A 14047-nucleotide genomic window follows, 5' to 3' on the forward strand; every position below is an offset into this window, starting at 1 on the left:
AAGCCCAGGAAGTCAGGAGGGTCTGGAGACAAGAAGCATGCCTGAAATGGCCAGCAAGAACCTTAGAGGGATCACACGCCCCTGGAACAGCTGATGCTAATTCAACTTTACTCCCAGAAAACAAAGACTATATGCCCCTAGGGGAGTGGGTTAGGGAGCTCCAAGAATAGGTGTCATAACTGGCTGAACCTAGGCACTTAAAGGATCCTTGATTTGCATTGTACAGCCTGCTCCCATCACAAAGAGCAGAATGCCAGTGCTTGATGAACATATAGATACGCGCAGGGAACGGAGAGCTAGCAGGGAGCTCTGTCAGAGGTCATGTGCCAAGTGTGGCTAGGGGAATCTATCTAAAGGCACAGCCGTCAGCATCTAGCTGTTAATCAAATCTAAGTCTACTGAAGAGAGAAAGTTCCTTAAAATCTGCAAGGGAAAAAGACCAGGGAGCACAGAAAGGCAAACCTGTCAGAATAGCTCCTGACTCTCAGTTAAACACTGAAAGCCAGAAGGGCCTGGATGGATGTTCTACAAAGTGTCAGAGACCACAGATACCCGCCCAGACTACCGTACCCAGAACAATTTTCAGTCACAATAGATGGAAGAAGACATTCCACAGTAGAACCAAATTTAGACAATAGCTATCCACAGATTCAGTCTACAGAAGGTGTTTGCATAAAAACGTCAACGGGAAGTGGTATACCACACCCAAGAAAACACAAAGAAAAAATAATCTCAGAGCAGCAAATCAAAAGAAGAAAACCCACACCACCACAAAAAAAAAAAAAAAAATCCACAAATTTGTTCATAGAGAACTTTCAACGTCAGTGGTCTCAGTCCCCCCCCCCCCCCAGGCCCCATGCCCAAGCAGTAGACAGACATCACAAAATGCACTACCCAGCATTTTGGAAGGCTTTCTGCTCACGATGCTTTGTCTGGTCTCTTTCTCTCTTATAGATGTTCTGCGTACAAATCATGCTTTCCAATTGTGTGGTTTTTGGGGATGTGTCTGTGGGCAAATGTATGAATCTCTGTGGCTGTATTTGTGCCTTATACTTTTCTTCGGCTTATTTTGCTGTGTTTGTTTTACACTAATCTGGCTTGTTTGTTTTATTTTATCTTGGATCATTGCTGTTATTGCTGCTGCATCATCATTATTATTGTTATTATTAGACCCTGTTTGTCTCTTCTGAGAGAAAGGAAAAGGTGTAGATTTGGGTGGGAGGGGGTGGGCTGGAGGATCTAGGAGGAGTTTGCGGAAAGGAAACCATAATTAGAATACATGGAATGGTAAAATAATCTGTTTTCTTTGTTGTTGTTTTGGGTTTTTTTTTTCCAAGACAAGGTTTCTCTATGTAGCCTTGGCTGTCCTGGATTTACTTTGTAGACCGGGGGCTGGCCTTGAACTCACAGAGATCATCTTGTGTCTGCCTCCCTGAGAAAATACTCGATTTTCAGCAACAAGAAAAATGGGGTGGGGGAGGAGAGTGGGCATTTAGAGGGAGAAGAACTCTTCCCACAAAGGCAAGCTCATATAAAATAACATGACCTTTCAGTAAAAACCCCAGAAAGAAAAATATTAGAAAGATGACGGTTACACCATCTAACAAAAGCACTGTCAAGTAAGATTGCTGTAGGGAGTATCCTTCTAATCTGAAAAAGAAATAAAGACTTAGTAAGATGAGTGTAAAACAAGGCCAAGCAAGAACATCAGGACCGCGCATGCGCACTGCCACCGTTTTGCCACAGAGGCCCACACGCGAGGAAGAATGCGCATGCTTGCGTGTGCCGGTGTTGCTTGACGACGATTGTTAGGCGGCCAGTTCTGTCTGTGTTTGGCTGGCGACGCTTGATTCACTTCTTTGACCCACAGAGATCAGTCTGAGACTGATTTCGTCCGCTGTTAGAGGTTTATGTTAATTTAATGTGGCTAAACAGAGTCGAGCCCAGACCGAGGCGGACACAGAGATGCTGTCCACCTGTAGGACTCTGTTGTGCTTTAAAAAAAAGATACAAAATCCCCTTGGGGTTTTGCCACTGCGAGAACAGGGATCAAAACAGCCTGTGTTACAGGAACTATAACGGAGTAAAGAAAACTGAGCGGCCCTATGCAGGCAAAAACAAACCTCACGCTGCGGTGGGCCGTGGACGGTCAAGGCCGTGTTACAACTCCTCTCTGGGAAGAAGTTTGATATACATCTTCAAGATAACAGCCAAAGGTAAGAGGGCTTGGAGCTAAGGATGGTGTTCATGAGGAAACTGGAAGACGGGAGAAACCTGCCTTTTCTGGATCTGTTCTTTCCACAGAACCGCTCTTCACTTTGCTTCTTATCATGGGCACCCAACCCTTGCTCATTTCTTTCTGTACCACGGCTGTGACATCAACACCCTTGATGACAAAAAGATGACATCTTTAATAAAGGTAGTGCAGATACATCAATTTCAGGAATGATTTGATTTAAATGCTTACAGTGAAAACAAAAGTATCTTGCTTAAATATAACATGTTGAAAGCTGTGAAAAGCCTGTGTTGAATTCTTTGTACAAAATATGAAGGAAGATGTCATCTCGGTACTCCTTCAACACAGGGCAAATCCCAACCTGAGAGACATCAATGGAGAAACAGCTTTACATCCTGCTGTATACAGTGACATCTCGGAAATAGTTTCCTGTCTCCTGGAATTTGGGAGCAGCATTGAAGACACTACGAAAGTAAAGATTTTCTAAATTAAACCAACAAGTGCTTTAACAAGTTTATGTATAGGGCCAATTTTCTGTGTTCAGAAGCTCAAGCATTCCCTGACTAACATTTAGAAATCATTTATTTTTCTAAACACCTATGCATTAGTATTTCAGTTTTATAGTGCAACAAGTAAGTCTAGTTTGCACGGCTCAAATATTCATGGTGTTTGGTCAGCCTACTAGGGCCACACCCTTAAGTAAAACTGACTCTTCTCCCACAGCTGGCTATGGTCAATAGCCCCTCGGCTAGAGGTAGGACTTCATGCTAACTTCCTGTCTCCACCTGAGATTCTGACTGGCTTGAGTGTGCATGGGTCTTGTGAGTGTTGTCATGTTGGCTGTGAGTTCCTATATTCATTTGCCCTGCTGTGTCTCAAAGACAGTGTGTGTCACTCTGTCTCTCTTTCTCCTCTCTCTGCTCTCTCTCCTTTCTTCTCCAAACTCCACTCATGGCCTCTCTCCTCCCTCTCAACTTGATTACCTCTACTTTAGCCATTGTTATTGTACACATGAAGATAAATATGGATGTATATCTGTTTAATTTATTGAATCTGTTTTGTTTTGCTCATATTGTACATGAGTCAATGGCTGAACATTTGGGACTGGATAATCTATCAGAATGTGGCTCTGGAGAAAACAAATCTCTGGGATCATTGGAAAGCACTGCAAGAGCCAGGAAAGTAGATGGTCACAAGGAGACAGTTACTCCCATAGAAAGTATTAGATTAGGCCATAATGTTAAGGAATCACAAAGAGTGCCTCACTAAGACCTGATAATAAAATATACAACTTACCGAGTTGCCCAGCAGCTTCCTCAATATGAGGAGATTATTGAACTGATCAGTGTTTTGTCGAATTTTTAATTGTGGCAAAGTGCATTGCGAAGGAGGAAGGTGTGCCACTCATCCTTGTGTTTCCATGTACATCCTGAAGGCATCGATGAAACCAAAGGCATTCTTAGAGATATCGTCCACACACTTAAATCTCTTGACATTAGAGAATTGGAGCATACATTCATGAAAAGTGTGGCTTTTCAACACTGACACTTCTTTCTTCCATTTCAATAAACAGCTGAATGAGGTGATATTCCTCCGTTTTCAATTGGGCATTAATTCTTTCAGAAGCAGCTCCTGGGAAATTGTGTATATGGACTATTATAATATGTTTTCATTTTTTTTCGTAATTTTCACCATAATAGACAATAATACTGATGTTGAAACAACTGAACTAGCAGAGGAGAAACATCTGGACTTGCCTGAAGAAAACCCAATATTGGTAGGTAAAATAGTTAGTGGAATGAATATTATTCCCTTGATTGTTCTGAGTTTGAGGATCTCCCTTCTGTGAATATGATGAGAACATGCTCCCTTCTGTGAATATGATGGGAACACCTCATCCCCTATAGGGACCATAATGTTTCAAACAAGTATGAAAGCAAATTTCCTACTCTAGCTCAGAATATTCTTTTAATGCAAAGACAAGCATTAAAGGTGCCTTGTCACATAGAGTGTAAAACCATCTAAACCTAGAAACACTTTTGTGTAAGAGAGTGTTCCCTACATGAGTGTGAGACAGGGGTCCATATGTGTATCTAGGTATCACACCTTCACCATCCACAGATGGGTCCTTGGTGTATGCTGGAACTCAGGCTGAGTGTATGTGTGTCTTGTGTGTTGTGTGTGTGTCTTCTGTGTATTGTGTGTTGTGTGTATGTGTGTGCTTCTTGTGCATGCCGAGGCTGACGAGAAAGTTGACTTGAAGTCCATGTCTGGTGAGACTTTTCCAAGCATAAGTGTGGTCTTCAATATGTGCTTCTACAGACACTGCTAAAACTTCATGTGGTACTTTCTGCAAAGTGCAAGTTCAGTTGTGTTCTAGAGAGCAGCTATGTCCAGCCTGAAATAAGTGGCCAATGTCCCCTTGGCAGGGTGTTCCTGGCACACAGCCTGCCCAGGAGGCTTCAGCACAACCTGTCCAGGTGATGCATGAGGAAGCGGTCCTCGACACCACAAGACCCATGTTCACTCAAGCCAGTCAAAATCTCAGGTGGAGACAGGAAGTTAGCATGAAGTCCTACCTCTAGCTGAGGGGCTATTGACCACAGACAGCTGTGGGAGAAGAGTCAGTTTTACTTAAGGGTGTGGCCCTAGTAGGCTGACCAAACACCATGAATATTTGGGTTGTGGAAACTAGACTTACTTGTTGCACTAAAAAACTGAAATAATAATGCATAGGTGTTTAGAAAAATAAATGATTTCTAAGTGTTAGTCAGAGAATGCAGGACCTTTCAGGAACATACAAGCTCTCTGGTGGGAATAGCAAATGAGGACTGCTTCAAGAAGGGTGAAAAGAAAAGCCTAGATTTCACTTTTCTCGAGAAGAACACTATAGACACTGATGACGTGGTAGACTGAACTTGGGGTTGAACTTGAAGTGCAAAGGAAGACTTTAAATTTTTAAATCTTCTAGGCATGCCGCCTCCACTCAAAACAGAGATTGTCCCCTTTTCTCATGTAGTCTAGAATGCTGCTATATGATTTAATGAGCCATAAGAAACATAATTTTCACGAAAAAGTGTAAGGTTTAAAAAAAAAAGTATAGAAACATGCTGCTAAAATTTCATGTAGTAGTTCCTGAAAAGTGGTAGTTCAGTTGTGTTCCTAGATCAGAGCTATGTACAGGCTGTAATGCATGGCCAGTGTCCCTTTGACAGTGTCTTCCTGGCACACAGCTTGCTAAGCAGGCTTCAACAGGCAGTGACCAAGCAACCCACCCCGAAGTTCTCCCATGAGCAGCTGAGGAAGCTCCTGGTAGGCTTGGTAAATAGTATATTTTATCAGCAGGTCTTAACTGTAGGGGATGTTAGTGTAAGATAGTATGAGGGTCTGGTGCTGCACACATTTATCAAATACATATGTGGCCAACAGACGGCAGGTTAAACTGAAAGGAAGAGCCACTTGTTACCCTTCCAGGGCAGCATGAAGAACTGAGACACTCATGCAATGGGCTGTATTCTGAGCCTCTTAAATGTGAGATTGAGAGAGTCAACAGGGAGAAGAGGGACTGGGAAATGGGTGAACACCAGCCGCAAAGAAAGGCAACTGTGTTGGGTGTACTTGGGGTGTGTGGGTTGGGAGCAGATTAAAAGGCATTGAAGGAACAAGAAAGATGAAAAGGGTCTCGCATGAGATTTTAGCTCTGGCACCTGTTTATTTTTTTTATTTTATTATTATTATTTTTTATCAGTTACATTTTATTAACTCTGTATCCCAGCCGTGTCCCGATCTCTCATTCCCTCCCAGTCCCTCCCTCCCTCCCTCATCTCCACCGTGCCCCTTTCCAAGTCCACTGATAGGGGGGACCTCCTCCCCATTCATCTGATCCTGTTTTATCAGGTATCTTCAGGACTGGCTGCAAAGCCCTCCTCTGTGGCCTAACAGGACTGCTCTTCCCTTCGGGGGTGGGGAGACCAAAGAGCCAGTCATTGAGTTCCTGTTAGAAATAGTCCCTGTTCCCCTCACTTTGGGAAACCAGTTGGTTACTGAGCTACCACAGGCTACATCTGAGTGGAGGTTCTAGGTTATATCCATACATGGTCCTTGGTTGAATGTCAGTCTCAGAAAAGACCCTGTGCCCAGATATATTTGGTCCTTGTGGAGCTCCTATCCTTTCCCCATCAGACTAACTCCCCTTCTTTCTTATGATTCCCTGTACTCTGCCAAAGGTTTGGTCATGAGTCTTTGCTTTGAAAACACTGTTAGAGTCTTTCAGATGCGCTCAGTAGACTCCTGTCATACGTTCAATGCACATCCCTTCTGTCTTTCTAAATGAGGATTGATCATCATACCCCATGTCCGCTCAATTGATTATCTTTTTTAGGTGTATAGATTTCATTATGTTTATCATATCTTATAGGTCTATATAAGTGAGTATATCCCATGTTTGTCTTTCTCCTTCTGGGATATTTCACTCAGAATGATCTTTTCTAGATCCCACCATTTGCCTGCAAATTTCATTATTTCCCCCTTTTTGATTGCTGAGTAGTATTCCATTGTGTAAAAATACCACAATTTCTGTACCCATTCCTCCACTGATGGACATCTGGGTTGTTTCCAGGTTCTGGCTATTACAAATAAAGCTGCTATAAACATGGTTGAGCAAGTATCCCTTTTGTGTACTTGAACGAACTTTGGGTATATACCTAGCAGTGGTATAGCTGGGTCTTGAGGAAGCACTATTCCTAATTGTCTTAGAAAGCGCCAGATTGCTTTCCAGAGTGGTTGTACCAGTTTACATTCCCACCAGCAGTGGAGGAGGGTTCCCCTTTCTCCACAACCTCTCCAGCATGTGTTATCGCTTGAGTTTTTCATCTTGGCCATTCTGATGGGTGTAAGGTGATATCTCAGGGTCGTTTTGACTTGCATTTCCCTGATGCTGGCACCTGTTTAAGACAGTGAGAGTAGAGCTCCAAAAGCTTGGATGGCTGCAGGATGGAAGGCTCAGATAAGCTGAGGCGACATTTGGGGTAGGGCATATGACAGTAAAATCAGAAAGTGATCAGCCATCAAGGGACAATCATCTTGTGAACATGGGTGTTGCTCTATCAGTTTGCAATTTCATATCCTCGTGGGGCACATGTTAAGACAGTATTTCCATTTTAACGGTCTGGGATCCACTGTTTAATAGGGTCCGCAGCACTGCGGCTCTTCAGATTTCTTCTACAAGTCTCCTACATTCAAAGAATAAAGACTTACCATCAAAGAACTCTATCGAATGTCCAAAGCACGGTAGTTAAAGAGAGAACAGGGCCTATGGAAAACTCATTATGTTTTAATTTCTGCACATTCTTCCTGAGGAAATCAAACGTATCTGAAGAACTGCAAACATATAATATGATATCATTTAAAGTACCTGTTCAATATGATTTTTGAAATATTCTTAAATTATTTCTGATAGGTTTATATAAAAGTTAAGATTAGAATAATGCTTAACTTGAAGGTGAAATTGATGAATCCAAGATGTATGTGCAAGGGTTATTTTGAAAAGGATTGGTACTCTACTGTATAGGAAGATGGTAAGAATGAACTTGCTAAGTTTAGAGTTCATCTTGCAGACTCTTGCAAGAAGACAACGAGGTATTTTTATTCAGCTCAAATAATAGATGGTTGCTGCTGTAGGGATTTTTTGGAAAGAGGAGGAAGGACTGAAATTGGGGTAAATTGCACCATCACTCCTCCCTTTGCAATTCTCAGGTGTAATGCACATTGATCTTAGGTAATATTGCAGATAAATCTAAATATAAATGAAAAGAGTCTTTGGAATTTAGCTTATTTTTGTGTGAACTGATTCTTGTGAGAATATCTGCATCTGCCATTTTATACGTGAGGACATTTGGCTCACTGCTGGTTTGCAGCTTTGTGCGCTTCGCTGTATCAGTTTGTTCAGAGCCTTCGATCAGTCATGGATTCAGGGCTCTAGCGACAAATGCTACCATATAACATTAACATGTTTTCTTTGTGTTCTTATCTTGCACAGCTAACATATTTTAGAGACCCTTTACCATCCTCTAGCACAGTTCTTGGTAGCTGTTCATGCAAAGTCACAGACCCGTACAACTTATATGCTCTCATTTCTTTTTAATGCTTTTACTTTTATTCATTTTTCTTATTGTTGGAGGTGTGCTCTTTGGGGATTTGGCCCAGATCTCAACATCATAGGCCCATGTTGTGACAATGAGCTCACATTCCAGTTAATGGTTTAGGCTGTGACATGCTTTGTTACAGGAAGCATCAGAAAGTCGCCCTGTGAGCTCTGTCACCACAGGAAAATGTGCAAGAGAAAAGTGACAGTGTAACACAAATGACAGAAAAGAGTTTATGTAGGTCGTTCTCATGTGACTTGTTTCTTCAAGAGATAAGGAGAGTCCAGTCTGCCCCTTGCCTGGCTATTGTAAACATGGATTGCTCTGGAAACATGGAGGTGCAGGCATGTACAAACTACATATTAGACTTGTCTAACCTGAGTCCTTCTCAACACTGAATGCTGAGCCTCTTCTCTACCTGTGCTATCACCTTCTCTTAAGTAACTAGTGATGTCCTAACAATCCTAGGGTCAACAAAGTGAGAGCTATTCTGTTTGACATTTCTTTCCATCTCTTCCTATACTGCTGTTCGTGCCCCTCCATTTTGTGCTCCACGGTGTCCTTAACTCATGACTTTGTGTTTTGAACATAGAATTTCCCACAGAAAAACACTAGCTGATAACTGTTATTTTGCTACTTGAAACATGGTACCCAAACCTTACAGGAACCATACATATTGAGTAAAATAGATTTTGCTCTTATCATAATGATTTCACCAGCACATGAGAAAAACTTATGATGGAAAATCAAAATAAGTTTCTGCTCAATGGATGAAAATAGAGTTAGGATTGGTAAACCCTAAACTAATTTCAGGAAAAGCAGCACCCATTAACCCTTTGTGTGTTGGTATGGATGGAACATTCTGGGGTGTAGTATGTGACCAAATGGCACATTGAAATACCAATCAGTGTTTATTTTTTATTATTTTTTGAGTTTTTTAATATAATTTTTTTATTTGTTACAATCTATTTGCTTTTTGTCCCAGCTGTATCTCCACCCTCATCCCCTCCCAATCCTGCCCTTCCTCATCTCCTCCTATGCCCTTTCCCCAGTACTCTGATAGTGGAGGACCTCCTCCCCTTCCATCTGACCCTGGCTTATCAGGTCTCATCAGTATTTTTATAAGAAGTAAATATTTCAGCTGTAGATCACATTTCATTGATTTTTGGTTTTTATTTCATGCCCAGTGTCTGCCACTGGTCTAAACTGAACATCTTCTGCTGCTTTCTCTTTCCTATCCCAGAGGCAACCAGAGAAGAAACCAGAGCAGTAGTCATTTACAGTGGCTCTGGAATGCGCAAAGCTGGGTTTGTTGGTGATAATGCCCCCAGGGCAGTGTTCCCTTTCATCACTGGGAGACCTCAATGTGAAAGCATCATATTTGACATGGGCAAGAACGACTCCTATGTAGGCAATGAGGCCCAAAGCGAGAAGGGTCTCCTGACCCCTGACCCAGAAGTATCCTATTGAGCATTCAATGACATGGAGGAGATTGGGCACCACACCTTCTACAACAAGCTGTGTGTGGCTTCTGAGGAACACAAAGTCCTTCTTTTTGTTTGTTTGTTTGTTTGTTTTTATTTTTTTGTTTTTTATTTCTTTTGTTTTTAATCAGATACAACTTTAAGACTATATGTAGTTCATTCCTGGAAAAAAATAAAAACCTGCTCTGAATAGATTGCTGATAAAAAGATGGTTTTATAATATCATAGTTTTTAAAATGCTTTAGTAAATGCTTCCCATTTGCATTTTCTTTTTTAATTTTAATTTTTGTATATTAATTATAGTTTATTCACTTTCATCCAGTGCTTCCTACAGAATACCCCTTGAACCCTAAGATTAACAGAGATGCAAATAATGTTTGAAACCCTTAACACTCCAGCCACATTTGTGGCCATTTAGCCAATGCTGGCTCTGTATGCCTCAGGGCGCATAAAAGGAATTGTCCTGGACTCTGGTGATGGAGTCACACATACAGTGTCCATCTATGAAGGCTATGCCCTTCCCCATGCCATCCTGCATCTAGACCTGGATGGCAGGGAACTGACAGATTACCTCATGAAGATCCTCACTGAGTGGAACTACAGCTTTACCACCACAGCTGAGTGGGAGATTGTATGTGACATGAGAGAAAAACTGTGTTATGTTGCCTTAGATTTTGATCAAGAAATGGCCTCTGCTACGTACTCTCTTTTGGAGCAAAGGTACAGGCTGCCTGATTGTCACATCCTCACTATAGTGCTGGTATAATGTTCTTTTGGAATGTATGCACCTTACCCTTGTTCGTTCAAATGCTGATTTCTCTCCCCCACTCTCTGGTTTCAGTCCGGACATTGCATTGTGATACTTATTCTAAGCATCACCTGTCTCAACTTTGTGTAAACATGCCAAAATAAAGCAACTAGCCACAATGTTGAGCAATGAAAAGGGAGCAGGAAGAGAGGGAGGAGCCAGAGGACAGGAAGGTGTGGGAGGCAGAGGAGGAGAGAAGGGAGGAGAGAGCTGGGAAAGCAGAGCTGGAGGAAAGGTCTTGGAACGATGTGGAGAGATGGACTGGACCTAATATATCACTAAACTCAAGTGCAATGTGGGAACTCTGAATGGTAGAAACTACGTGGGCTTGGAGGTTTATGATAGAACAACCATTGCCCAGCATTGTGTTCCAGGTTAACTAACTAAATCCTAGTCTCTGTGTGTTGATTTGGTTATACAGCTATTTAGGATTAACAACAGCTTTACTAAAAGATATATTAATAGTAAATATTAATAGTCACCTACAACACTGTAGGCAATGAGTGATTCTGGTGCCCAGAGGTGCTTTCCATCCCAGTTTCCTGGGCATTGAGTCTTTGGGTCGTTGGGCATTCAATATGCCACCTACTGTTCCATCTTGAAGTGTGATGTGGACATCCACAAGAGCTTGTCTGGCAACATTGTGCTGTCTGGTGGTACCACCATGTGTCCAGGCATGAATGATAGGCTGCTGAAGGAGATCACAGCCCTAGCACCCAGCACAATAAAAGTCAAGAGCATTGTTTGCAATGAGTCTGGATTGGCAGCTCCATTATGGCCTCACTGCCCACCTTCAGGCAGATATGGATTAGCAAACAGGAGTATGAGGAGTGGGGTCCTTCCATAGCCCACCACAAATGCTTCTAGATTGACTGAGTAGATGCTGGGCATCTGCTCCATAAACTGATCTTGAAATATCAATTTGCTCTGGCAGATGTATACCTCATGTAACCTCACAAAAATGTAATATCAGCATTGGACCAAAGAACTTGTTGCTGATTTGAGATCTCGTATTCAACTTGCATGTTTAATACTGCTGGTACATGTTTGATATCCTATGCATAACTTGATGTGGTCCTCAGGCCATGTGGCTTGGTCCCTTGGAGGCTGAGGAGAACAAGCTATGGAAAAGAAATCCCTAGCCTGTTGGATCTTCAGCCAACATTCAGTGATCTCCAACAGTGATATCTTCTTCAATTTCTTTCTTTAAAAATTGACGTTTTTATAGAACAGGTCTTTCACTTGCTTGCTTAGAGTCACACCAAGGTACTTTCCTTTATTAGTGGCTATTGTGAAGGGTGTTGTTTCCCTGTTTTCTTTCTTGGACCTTTTGTCTTTGGAATACAAGAAGGCTTCTGATTTTTTTTTTTTTTTTTTTTTTTAATATCCAGCCACTTTGCTGAAGGTGTTTATCAGCTGAAGGAGTTCTCTGGTTGAATTTCTGGGATTGCTCTCATGTATACTCTCATATCATCTGCAAATAGTGCTACTTTGACTTCATTTCCAATTTGTATCCCCTTGGTCGCCTTTAGTTGTCTTTTGCTCTATCTGGGACTCAAGTACTATGTTGAAGAGATATGGAAAGAGTGGGCAGCCTTGCCTTGTCCCTGATTTCAGTGAGATTGATTTAAGTTTCTCTCCATTGAGTTTGATGTTGGCTATAGGCATGCTGTACGTTGTTTTTACTATGTTTAGGTATGTGTCTTGTATCCCTGAACTCTCCAAGACTTTAAACATGAATGGGTGTTGGATTTTGTCAAATGCTTTTGTGGTGTCTAAGGCGATGATCATGCATTTTTTCCTTCAGTTTGTTTATATAGTGAATTACATTGATGGATTTCCATATATTGAAACACCCTGCATGCCTGGGATGAAGCCTACTTGGTTATGGTAGATAATATTTTTTTATGTGTTCTTGGATTCAGTTTGCAAATATTTTATTGAGCATTTTGCATCAATGTTCATAAGAGAGTTAGTTCTGAAGTTCTTTTCTTTTGGTTGGGTCTTTGTGTGGTTTAGGTATCAAGGTGAGGGTAGCTTCATAGAATGAGTTTGTAATGTTCCTTCTGTTTCTATTTTGTGGAACAGTCTGAAGAGAATTGGAGTTAGCTGTTCTATTAAGGATGGATAGAATTCTGCACTGAAACCATCTGGCCCTGGGCTTTTTTGGATGGGAGACTTTTGATGACTGCTTCCATTTCCTTGGGCAATATAGGACTATTCAATCTATTTACCTGATCTTGATTTAATTTTGGTAAATGGAATCTATCAAGAAAATTGTCCATTTAGATTTTTAAATTTTGTAGCATATACTCTTTTGTAGTTAAGACCTAATGATTGTTTGGATTTCCTCAGTGTCTGTTGTTATGCCCCCTTTTCATTTCTGATTTTGCTGATTTGGATAGTTTCTCTCTGCCTTTTAGTTAGTTTGGCTAAGGGTTTGGCTATCTTGTTGATTTTCTTAAGAAAAAAAAAACAGCTCTTGGTTTCATTGATTCTTTGAATTGTTTTATTTGTTTGTATTTTATTGATTTCAGCCCTGAGTTTAATTATGTCCAGCCATCTACTCCTCTTGGGTGTGTCTACTTCTTCTTTTTCCCCCCTAGGGTTTTTAGGTGAGACATTAAGTTGCTTGTATGAGATGTTTCAAATTTCTTCTTGAAGGCAGTTAGTGCTATGGATTTTTCTCTTAGCACTGCTTTCATTGTGTCCCATAAGTTTGGAAATGTTGTGCCTTCATTTTCATTGAATTCAAGGAAGTCTTTGATTTCTTTATTTCTTCCCTGACCCAGGTGTCTTTGAGTAGCGTGTTGTTCATTTTCCACGTGTATGTAGGCTTTTAGCTATTTCTGTTGTTTTTGAGGTAGAGTGTTAGTCGATGGTGGTCAGATCGGATAAAAGGGAATGTTTCAATCTTCTTGTATTTGTTGAGACTTGCTTTGTGAGAAACTATATGGTCTATTTTGGAGAGGGTTCCATGAGGTGCTAAAAGGAAGGTATATTCTTTTGAGTTGGGTAAATTGTTCTGTAAACATCTATTAGGTCCACTTGGTTTAGGACCTCTGCAAGTGTCATTATTTCCCTCTGTTTAGCTTCTGTCTAGATGAAATGTCCCTTGGTGAGAATGGAGTGTTGATGTCTCCACTATTAGAGTGTTGGGATCGAAGTGTGATTAAGCCTAAATGTTTAATTTACAAATGTAGGTGCTCTAGTGTTTGGGGCATAGATGTTCAGAATTGTGATGTTCTCCTGATGGATTTTTCTTTGATGAGAATGAAGTGCCCCTCCTCATCTTTTTTGATTAATTTTGATTGAAAGTCTATTTTATTAGATATTAGAATAGCTACCCCAGCTTGTTTTCTGGGTCCATTTGCTT

General features: G+C 41.2%; 1 pseudogene; it reads left to right on the plus strand.

The window, feature by feature from the left end:
* The first annotated feature begins 7760 nt into the window (after nt 1-7760).
* LOC132653149 (actin, cytoplasmic type 8-like) lies at nt 7761-11538 on the plus strand (annotated as a pseudogene).
* Nucleotides 11539-14047: the final 2509 nt, after the last annotated feature.

Source organism: Meriones unguiculatus, chromosome 3 (genome assembly GCF_030254825.1).
Source record: "Meriones unguiculatus strain TT.TT164.6M chromosome 3, Bangor_MerUng_6.1, whole genome shotgun sequence".
In the NCBI taxonomy this organism is placed as follows: domain Eukaryota; kingdom Metazoa; phylum Chordata; class Mammalia; order Rodentia; family Muridae; genus Meriones; species Meriones unguiculatus.